Genomic DNA, 12,117 nt, shown 5'->3' on the forward strand with positions numbered 1-12,117 from the left:
TTTCGCGGGGCCTGGAAATAATTTCCTGAAAAATATCTTGAAAATTGAAAACGATTTTTGCTTTTCGCTCATACGGAAAGCCTGAAGCCAGTGCTAATCGGGAACAGTATACATGCCCGTAACAAGTAAAGTTTGAATAGAGCGAGGTAAATGTTTACCGTACGGAGATCTTAAAATAATTTTGTAACAAACACACGTTTATCAATTTTTGAAATTGAATTATCTGCTCCTGACTTGGGCATTTATATAATTTTCTTATACGATTATTACTCTCTCTTCTTCTCGTCTTTCTTTTCTTCTCTTTCCGTCTCTCCTTCTCCATATTATACATATATGTAATAATTTATATGAAAGAGGAACTGAGAGGATAATTATTTTTCTCGGCGTTTTTGAAAGTGCACAGCCTTGGTAGAGCAATCTGCGAAAGCACCTTTCGCATGTAACGCACGTAATTTTATGCACTTGCGCGGCTCTTCTTCGCTCGGTGCACTTAATTTAGAAGTGCGCCGGCCGTACGCGTGCACGTGGCCGCGGCTCGTACACGGCTCATCCATAAACACGTGCGTGTGCGTGACGGCCACGTACCGGGTGCATCGGGAGGACTCGATTAGCGTAGATCCGCAGATAGTCCCGCGTCCTGATGTTACAGCGAACACTCTTAGCGCGTTATTAGCTATTCGTGTTTCGCTGTATCTCGATTAATAGTCTCGGCCGCGTAATTGAGCGCTCGCGGTGAACATAATTCGTTATACCGCGACCGATTACGCGGAACAATCGCGTGTAAAATCGGCCGGCACAGCGAGACGTTTGACGCGTTAATTAGATGATTCGTACTCTACCGAGCACAGGTATATTTCTGTTATCTTAATTGCGAGATTAAACACGGAGGTGGGCTATGCATCAGTTCGACACTGATGGCACGTTTAAATTGTTTTCCCTTTAAATGTGCTACCGAATGATGAATGTAATTCTCGTTAGTCGAGCGGCGTGTATATTAGTCAACTTTTCCAGCGCGATGTTAAGATAAATTGTACGATCGTCGATACCGCGAGAAAGAGGCGTAAAATGACCCGAACTTTCCACGCGCACGGCGTATTTACGTAGATTACATTTACGGTTCGAGAGAATAGCAATCACAATTCTCTCTTCAGGAGTTTATCGATATTCCATAAATCTCCCGCGCTTAAATGAGTACGCAGCGTGCCGTCGATAAATGAGGCCTTTCTCCCCCCCCCCCCTCTCTCTCTCTCTCTCTCTTTCTCTGCTCATACGGAACCGCGAACGTTCCCGATTCTACATCGTTCTCTTCTACTTGGAAGCAATTTAGTGGAGTTTAGTTGGGTAGATATATCGCTCTCCAGTCGAGCCTATTTATATCTCACGTTCGAGTCTTCCGGTCCATTTGCTCGGTTTGCAAACTGCACCATCGCCTTGGCGTAGTACGCCCCGCGCGAGAAGAGGAGAAAGAGAGAAAGGGAAAGAGACATTCTCCCTCGTTCTCGATTCGTGATGGGGGTCTCCTTATATTTTGGGTTACGGTCGACTCGACGGAGGACGCGGAGGACCCTTACCCCTTGCGCCGTGGAATCCGGGAGACGGAGGCGACGGGTAAAGGACTCTCTTTCTCTCTCTCTAACCCCTCGGGGGACCCACGGACGCGCGCGGGCCCCACTTTTGATTTATATCGGCCGCTTAGCATATTTTGTAATTTACTGTTGAGAATCCTCAACGTACGAATCGCGTCAGATACGAGGGCAGCCGAGGAGAGAGAGAAAGAGAGAGAGAGAGCATGGTGGTGCGGCGAATCGCGGCGGCAACCAGCGACTACGGCGCGGCATCAAGAGCATCACCAACAGCAGTTTCTGTTACCGACCTCGCCGTGGGGAGATGCCGCCCTAATCTTCCCTCGCATCTTCTCCTTTCGCCCCCCCCCCCTCCCTCGTTGCCCTCCCTCTCTCTTTCTCTTCATCTTTCTCGCGTCGTATCATCCTATCTGCCTCTCTTACCCCCGTTCTCTCTCCCCGCTGAGAGATGATAGCATCTCGACAATTTGTACGGCGGTAGATCGTTAAAACTCCTCTCTCGCTCTCGAGTCGCATCGCTGCGGGGAGAGAGAACGAGCCGGCGAGAACTAGCAAGGGCACGACTTTAATCCAATTTCATTGTGTCGCGCATGCTGAAGGGATCAGACGTCCCTTTGGCCACGACTGCGAAAATAAGGGAAAAAAATGAAATGGTTAACACGAACACGGTTCACGAGATATGTATTTGGACGTGGAGAACGCGTGGAATAAATTCAAACTGATTTACTTATTTTCGTAGCCGCATACCATTGTGACGTAGTTGGTAGATGTAGTTTCTTCACCGTTGTTGAAATACACGCCAAGATATGCGCCGCAATTTTCCCACGACGTCTCTAATCGAAATTTAAGACGAGTTTGTTGTCGCGTACGGCGAAACGGCGGGCCTCGTTTCGCCGCTTTTCTCGAAGCTCATTTTAAATTAGATAGATTTATGTATTTGCGACTACTGAAAGACCACGTTTCACGGCGACAACCTGTGACGACATCAGTAATTAATAACGGGTAAAGCGAGTCTTTAAACGTCGGAGTCCTCAAATGTGTGCTTCGTGAATAAATTATAGATTAAAAAGTAAAAGATGAGCTCTCGGGAACGTAGTAACTTTAGAGACTCTACATAGCGTCCTTTCAAGCCGGCTCTGACTCTCGCCTAAAAATACGACTTTAAATTTATGATATTATAACAATTTGAGTAGTTTCTTGTCGCCAGTGGTAATCAACCAAGGGGAATATTTTTTTTTAATCGGCCAAACTGGCAAAATTAATGTTTACTTTAGTCACGACGTTTCGACCCCTTTATCGGGTCAAGTGCAATCTAAAGTTGACTGAACATTTTAATTTATGCCGAAACAGAATGGGTTCAAATTTGCTACCACAGACTCATGAACTTTATTGTACTTGAAAAGGACCCGATAAAGGGGTCGAAACGTCGTGACTAAAATAAACATGAATTTTGCCAGTTTGGTCGATTTTTAAAAAATTCCCCTTTTATGATATTAACCCTAGGAGTATAACATTCAACTTTTTCGACATGAGAGCACAGCAATGTGGGATCCTTGGAGCGTACTAAATTATAACGTTATCGTGCCCGACGTAAGGCCCAGAAAAATATGCGGAACTCGGCGCGCGATCACGCCGAGAGACGGCCATGTCGTAATTCGAATAATGGACCCGCTGCGAAGCCAAGCACCGGGAATATTCTGTTCAATTAACCATATTGTTGTAAGCGCATAAGGATACCATTAGGTGTCCGCGGGTTTTTAAGCGTCCGATCCGTAGAGGCAGGGCCGCATCCACCGTGGACCGAAACGGGCCGTGTCGTCTTACTCGTTGCCCCTGTTTCCCCTCACTCTTACCCGGCATATTCTCACCCGGCTATCTCTGCCGTCAGATCACCGCAAGATTGACTTGTCTTTTCGAGAGAGCATATCGTAGCGACGCAATTTTCGCGAGAGCCTCGATGCTGGAGTGCGAGGCGCCGAGGTGTGCAGAACCGAGTCTGCAGAGGAGGCGGATAAGCTCGCCAGGGCTCTCGCGGAGTCCTGGCGGTCGCTTAAGGTTCGCCACGGGGTTGTAGAATGATGGCGCAAAACCATCGAGAATCGGCGTACGGTTTCACAGCAAGCCGCCGCCGTAAAAGACGGCCTCCTGGCACTCCGCGAGATCGCCGCCTTAATCTTAACGTCCGCGGGCATAAGCGACAACCGCGATATCCGCCTACCAAACGTGGAGAACGGCCGCTGGGTGGAGCGGGAAATAAGGGGATACCCGCCGTGCGTAGCTCTCGCGTCCGGTAACATTGATTCAATTAGCGGATGAAGACGCCTCTCAGACGTGGACGATGATGGCGATCAAAACGCGAAAAAGTATTCGATGAGGAATGCAGGCGCTGTCGAGGGAAAGTGCAAACGGCTCCACTTACGCTCTTCGTTAAATTTAAGTTGAAGCGTAAGAGACTTGCATTCTACGTGTGTGCGCACATTTAATTGAAACGCAAGTAAAAGAGGCACGATACAAATTGTAGGAGTTTTAATAATTAATACGGATTATAGAAACATATGAAAATATGTATGTAAATACGAGCGTTATTACTTATTGCCGCAATTTTTGCGAGCGACGGCCGTGATATGCGACACAAGAAAAAAAAAGAATCGCCGCAATTACGCGCGCTGTAACTCGGCAGGAAGTATCCTTTCGGAATCATAGTAATTGTCACAACGCTCGAGTCGCTTTTTCGTTCAATTGCGGCCGATTGCTTCATCGCCGGTCATGCGATGTACCGAGAAAAGCGACCGCATTTCGCAACGAACGCGAATTATGATTCTCACATCCGAGATGTTAATGACAACTGTTGCACGTGAATCTCCTCAGTCGCGCGTACTATCGAGGATTCTTTGAAACCTGGCGACTGGCGCAACCAAATGTACATACACATGCATCCGCGTACTCGCCTTCGTACTGAACGTACGCGAATAATATTACTGTCTTCGGTCTGATTAGTTTTTTTTGCGATTCCGTTGGACAACTCAGGAAATGTTTTTGTCGGCTCTTTCTTCTCGACGCGCGATAACGTGTCATTACATCAGAGGCCTTGTAGCTCAACGTATTGAGAAATGAAATTCAAGCGCCAACCCGTACATTCCATCACGGTGATGCACGTTTTCCGCAGGCGGTGGCGATTCGCGCTCCCAAGTTCGAAAGTGAAATTTCCACCCGGAGATAACAAATTTCTAATTAATTCATATTAAATTCAGACCCAAGGCCGCGCATGAATAACGTCAATGTGATGAATGCCTATCCGGCGGCGAGCAACGCTGCGAATGTCTCGGCAACTGAGGGTATGAGCGGCTTCTTAATTGCCGAGATAAGCGGTTGTAATTATTTAAAGGTGGCTCGGCGGGATCGTACAAAACGGAGAACAAAATGTTACGATCGGTTACGAAGACGTCGGATCTTCGCGAGGCAAAGCAAACTTTCGTTCAATCCGAGACGACACGGGGTCGTGTAAATATGCACTGAGAAAAATTTTCATCGGATAAACCAATTAAACAATGTTTTCGATGGTTAATTTTTCCGATTATGCTTTCCGATGAAATTTATCCGAAATGCAATTACCGATGAAATTTGATCAATATTATACAATTTAATCGGATGTATCCGTTTGTTAGTACGTCATTGGATTACATTTAATCGGACTTTTTTCTCAGTGTACTTATAACTGTGAATTAGTGAATATCCTGCTATTTTCGAAGACGAATCTTGGCGAGGCCAAAGTAAACGTTCGATCCGAGACGTCTCGGGAGGACGAGTAGGCACGGGGTCGTGTAAATATGGTGTCGGCCACGCTTCTGTATCATATACGCCGTATTACACATAATACGAGCGACGGTCGTAATGCCCGGGACCTTTCTTTACGACCATCACTTCGTACGTGCGTCGGAATGGCGCGGAACGTAATGAAGTCTTGCCCGCAGAGGCCGGTCTTTAAAGGGTCCAAGAATGAACTCGGCAATGAGCGCCGGCACGCCGGCAACTTCTTATTACGTTTCCTGGTTATCGTCACGCCAAGATCTACTTAGGAACGAGGCGGCAGTGGCCTTTACGCTCGCCGGGAGGGTGCACTCGGTGCGAACCGACTTGTCCCCGGGATTAGACAGATAGCCGACGTGAACACGTTCCGCGAGGAGGATTGTTCCTCGTCGTCCCCGTCGTCCTCTCATTATCCTAAGGAATAACGCTATAGAGTCAAGTACACGAGTTAACTGCGTTTTTTTTTATCAGGCCGCGAGATCTGGCTTGAAAAACGCGAAGGCTGCTTTGGGAATTTTTTGACGGCTCGGTAGAAAAAAAGTGTATCGCGGGAGAGAAGTATTTCGTGACATTGTAATAATGTTAAAAGACTCCAATTAACTGCTCGCGAAACAATCCGGCGGCACGGCGGAGTTGTGAATTCCTAATTGCGGCAATTAGGTACTTCTAATTAGCCGCTCGCCGTCGACATACCGTTCGAAGTCCGGTCCGTTCTCTCCTCTTCGCCGGACAGCACCGTTTCTGCGCCGCGTGTGTACGCGCGCGCAAACATAATGGAACCTTCCGTTTCCGAGATTGTGGGCCTTTACGGTGGTCGACAATCAGCCGGATGACGAATACGAACGGGTTGTCGCTACTTCTTATTACACGTTACGTTTCTCATGGTTATCGCCACGCGGCGATCTGCTTAAGAGCGTAGAGTCGTCACTACGACGAATCCTGGTCACTACCGCGGTGGCCTCTGACCCACCTGACAAGTCGAGAGAGAGAGAGGGGGGCGGGAGGGGGACCCGCGTGTCACGTCGTAAAACGAAACGGACCGGAACCAGAAACCAGAACCGCGGGACGACGGCCACGAGTGCCATGCCCCGTTTTCGCCGGTCCGCCGCCGCGCTATTTTATGCCCGACACGTAGCTTCGCGCGAGCCCGTTCTCGTTTGTCCGGATTTATGATTATAGAAGAACGTAATGGCTCGGTGGACGGAGGCGCGATACGCGAATGGCAACGCCCTCGTTTCGCGCTCGCCGCGTGGGATCGCATCTCCGCGTTATCCGGTAGCGCCGGATCTTTCCGCGATCGCGAAAATCGCGCACGCGGGCGAGTCGCGTGCTGAGTCCCGAGGCACGAGATGAGCCGCGAGATTAAAATGCAAGGCTCGCACACCGGTCCGGAGCGCACCGAAATCATGGACATGTCCGTGCAATCACAGTTATTAACAGGCTAAAGTATATATCGACTGATTATGTATATGTCCGATAAAGTTTATCCGATGAAATGCAGTTACCGATGAAACTTAATCGAAAAATCGATCATACTTTTCATCGGATGTATCCGTTTGTTATTATGCCATTGGATTATCCGATTGTATTTAATCGGATATTTTTCTCAGTGTAGAATGTAAAAAGAATTAAGTGTTTAATGTTGAAAAATTACACTGAGAAAAGTTTCCATCGGATAAACCAATGAAATGGTGTTTCCGATGGTTAATTTTTCCGATTAAATTATGGATACATCCAATAAAACTTATTCAATGAAATACACTGAGAAAAATTTTCATCGGATAAACCAATTAAATAGTATGTCCGATGGTTAATTTTTCCGATTACTTTTTCCGATTAAATTATGGATATATCCGATGAAATTTATCCGATGAAATGCAATTACCGATGAAATTTGATTGAAAAACCGATCAAATTTTTCATCGGATATACAATTTAATCGGACATATCCGTTTGTTATCATGTAATTGGATTATCCGATTATATTTAATCGGACATTTTTCTCAGTGTACAGTTACCGATGACATTTGATTGAAAAACCGATCACATGTTTCATTGGATATACAATTTAATCGAAAAAAAAACTGAATTGGTTTATAAAATCAAGTGCAAAAATTGTGAGGCCTCATATATTGGTCGGACCAAACGACATCTGGCTACTCGTACACTGAGAAAAATTTTCATCGGATAAACCAATTAAATAGTATGTCCGATGGTTAATTTTTCCGATTACGTTTTCCGATTAAATTATGGATATATCCGATGAAATTTATCCGATGAAATGCAATTACCGATGAAATTTCATTGAAAAACCGATCAAATTTTTCATCGGATATACAATTTAATCGGATATATCCGTTTGTCATCATGTAATTGGATTATCCGATTATATTTAATCGGACATTTTTCTCAGTGTATCAAAGAACACTCTAACGGCATAAAGAAACACTCTAACAATCATTCGGTGGTCAGTGAACACCGCACATCAAGCGGACATGACTTTGATTGGTCATCCCCGGAAATTGTACATAGTGAGAGGCACTCAAAGAAGAGAGAGATTGCTGAAATGTTTTTTATCAAGAAAATTAAGAACACTATCAATTTAAAAAAGGACACAGATAATCCCAACCCGATATACGATAAAATTATTAACTTGGTTTAGTTTATTTCTCAAAGTATCTCTGACTGTCTTGGTTTGTTTCGCCTATACGTTTGTAACGTTTGCCTGACTTTTGAATACTAAAATGGCTAATCAGTCTTGGCCTTATATCCGGACGTTAGCGAACTTGTACTCTTAATACAGAACTCCATTCCGCTAAAATGCGTTTTTACGTGTATTCGACATTCCTTAACAAAGTAGGCCTACAATTATTCTGCGATACCGTACAATTCCGGTATACTTCTCACGTAATTTATATGTAAAACACTTGCTCTTAGATCCCACTTGATAAAGACCGAAATCAAAGGTCGAAACGTTGTGAAAGCGTGTCTAATAGATGTGGCCAGCTGAGGTCGATTTGATATTGTATTATTAATACTGGCAATCTGAAGAAACATACTTGCTAATCGGATATATCCGTTTGTTATTATGTAAATGGATTATCCGATTATATTTAATCGGACATTTTTCTCAGTGTAGAGTAAAAACTTAAAAAAAAATATATAAACAACTTGCTTTTTAGCTAGGCTTACTTTTCTGACGCGGAAATTTCAAACTTTAAAGATTAATCGTCGAAAATTTTGGGGTGACAGCTCGCGAGAAATTTTCGCCGCGGTGAAATCGATTAAAAATTTTTCATAGAATAACGATCGAAGTCCCCCACTTTTGTCATTTATCATTATCTTTATTATTGTCAATTAAATTATATATTCTTCCTGTAGATTTTCTTTCTCTCGCTCTCTTTCTCTCTCGCGAAATATGATCTCGATAAACGGAAAAGGAAGCGAACAGTCGGCCAATTACGTGCGCTGCGATGTTACAGTGTCGACAACGCCGTGGTGCTATGAGGTCTCGATTACCAGGCAAGAACTGGATCGGTCGATCGAGGTAGCCAGCTCGCGGCGATATTATCTCGTTAGCTCGAATTTACGATTAGAAAACGCCGTAGCGCGCCGTCTGTTTTGTATCACCTTACGGGTCTCTGCCTAGAACCGTCGGTTCGGCGACCGCGGGAACGCGAACCGCGTCCTCGCAGAGAGCAGTGCGAAATCCTGGACCTGGCGGGGTCGCAGGAAACACTTATAGTAAAATCCGGCGCTCCAACCGCGATCTCGATGGTCGTGACGAAGTCAAGAAGACATTAAACGGACGTGTTTCTCGCGAGGGGTTGATTCACGGTGCCCGAACGAACCAGATCCAAAAAACCGGATCGCGTAGCTTCTCATTAGCGAAGCAGGAAGGCGCGTATGACTTGGAGGACACGCAGAGGTCTGAGAACCGGGGCGAATTCGTAGCTTGTTCCGTAACATCGACGACCACGGTAAACCAGACGAAAGTCGAGGAGTCGACCTCGAGAGGTGACAGGCCGGTATCAAGTTTCGCGGGTATGCGATTATTCGGCGACATTTCGCGGTTTACGATGCACGAGCAACCTCGACATCGAATCCCGCAAATCGTTACGCAAGAGCGAAAATCGCCGTGTCTCCGGCGTAAGATTACCGTCAACACTTGATAGGGTGGTAATCTCGCCCGGCACGAGGAAGCAGCGACGTTGGGATATTTGCACCGTGATAAGTCACGAGCTTGAAACTATTGGGCTATTTGACTTTAAAAAAGGCAGGAGACAATTTGGAAAATCTTACTATCCAATCTCTAAGGCTCGACGCAGCACAATTATTTATCTTCGCTTCCCCATTGGAATTCGTGACTTTACTTACACCATTTTCATACAATAAGAATAAAACGCTCTTGTTGAATGTCGCAATTAAAACTTTCTGTTCCATGCGTGCGAATCTCTTTGTCTACGAATTGTACGAATTCTTTTCTGTCTCGCTTGGCTCACTTTGTGCTATTAGCTGTCAGCGACGAGACGATTGAATTTTGACAGCTGTCAAGGAGGCTGTGCGTAAATCAGATTGTTTTTAAGAGAAATTGTCACGCGCTTGTGCTGTTCTAGTGAAAAATGGACACAATTTTGAAAATCTTACTATCCAATCTCTAAGGCTCGATGCAGCACATTGTTTTATCTTCGCTTCCCCATTGGAATTCGTGACTTTACTTACACCATTTTCATACGATAAGTCTTAGAATAAGACGCCCTTATTAAATGTCGCAATTAAAGCTTTCTATTCCGTGCGTACGAATCTCTCCCACGAGATGAGAATCGTAATCTTCCTTAACAATTTCCACGAAGGATTGAATAAAATTCCGAAAGACAGCTCTACGGGATATACAAACGAGAATGGCTCTACGAAAACGTAGATGAAATCGCGGGATATTAAGACCAGGGTCAAAGGGCGCCTCATAATTCCCGAAAGCCACCGGCAGTAACCGTGTTCCAGGAAACGCGCGATAATCCTAGGGAAGTGAAGCACTAGGAAAGCCACGCGGCGGTCATCATGACAAGTGGCAGACATCGTCGACCACGCCGCGCGCATCTAAATTTCCTCCCCGGCCGTCCACGTACATACGTATGTATCGCTGACACCGCCGCGACACGGCGGCACGTGCTGTTAAGCACAGGTGCCGACGTGCGTGCATGCGTGCGCTCGTAAAGGCCAAAAAAAAAAGCCGTAGACGCGCGCGAGCGAGTACGAGAAGCCGGCAGACGCGAGATGGAGGGGAAAAAAAAGAGGCAGACCGGCAATAATAATCAAAGAAGTGACCCGAGCGAGCAGCCGGTAGAGCGCCACTTCGTCGGACCTGTCTTTCGAGTTTCGTCCCGTGCCACATACAGACAGGTCCGTCGCTTATGACGTACGCACACGCGTTCGCGGGGTACCGTGTTACGCCCGATTTCCGGTTTGAGAAATGCCCGATTCCGGTTCCGAAGCCGCGGTCTACCGCCGAGGTCCGGAGACTCGGTACCGCAAGTCCGCGCAGATTGTTGCGACCGTGTGCGTGCGCACGCACAAACGGCCCGTGCGTGCCCGCGACCCTGCGGTGACCCCCGGCGACCCGCGGGTTCACGTGTCGGGCCGCCGTTGCCGCCGCGCGCCGGGGTGAGTGTCTTGGCGTCTATAATGCCGCACCGTAAGCAGGTAATTGCCTCTTGCGCTCGTACTTGCGCACGGTACACGCGCGTCACGCGGGCACCGCGCCGCGCGTATTTTGCGCGCGCGGCATCCTCTCTTGGTTAAAAAAAAAAACTCCCCACGATGGAATGCCGCGGTAGACTGTATAACGCGTCGCGCAGCGGTAATTTACTCGTTCCCGAGCGCGAACGGCTCGCGAAGGGGCACGAATTCGTGCGCGGCGCGTATTGATCCCCTCCTCGCGGAAGAGGGGAACAACGCGCCGCGGATACCGGTGTAATCAGCGAGATTTTCCACACGCACGGAAAAAGAATGCGGCTCCTCCGAGCTTTTCTGATCTCCTCCGGCTCGTCGCCGGCGTTTCCCAAGGGGGTGCAGAGGTGAGACGGTAAAAAACACGGCGAACGCACGTCAACGTGGTCGGCGTCGCTAGAAGCGCGACTCTTCTCTTTCCTCTGTGGCGTTTATTTCACTCGGGACGACGGATTCCGACGAGTATCTCGCGCGTTTGAGAAAAATGTCCGATTAAATATAATCGGATAATCCAATTGCATAATAACAAACGAATGTGTCCGATTAAATTGTATATCCGATAAAAAATGTGAACGGTTTTTCAATCAAATTTTATCGGTAACTGCATTTTATCGGATGTGTTTAATCGAAAAACGTTATCGCAAAAATTAACCATCGGAGACACTATTTGATTGGTTTATCGGATGACAATTTTTCTTAGTGTACAAGTTGGGTTTATATAGCCGCGATAACATATCTTCGGTTACTTTTCATATCTTATCGACAAACTTGCAACGCATTGACTTACGCTTTTGACCTAGTATACTAGGAGCTACGGATACTTGCTTGCATTGAGTATTAGTGACGGCTCTATTGACATTATCGATCTTTTTCGCATGGCTGTGCGAATGCCTAGATAATTCGCGAAACTGATGGCACAGGTAGCACTAAATAGATGGTCTAAAACGTGCATTGACTCCCTTCCCCTTCGTTTTACGTTAGACTTCTCTGCTCTCTTCTT

Source organism: Vollenhovia emeryi, unplaced genomic scaffold (genome assembly GCF_000949405.1).
Source record: "Vollenhovia emeryi isolate VEMERY1.0 unplaced genomic scaffold, V.emery_V1.0 DF939161.1, whole genome shotgun sequence".
NCBI classification, from domain to species: Eukaryota; Metazoa; Arthropoda; class Insecta; order Hymenoptera; family Formicidae; genus Vollenhovia; species Vollenhovia emeryi.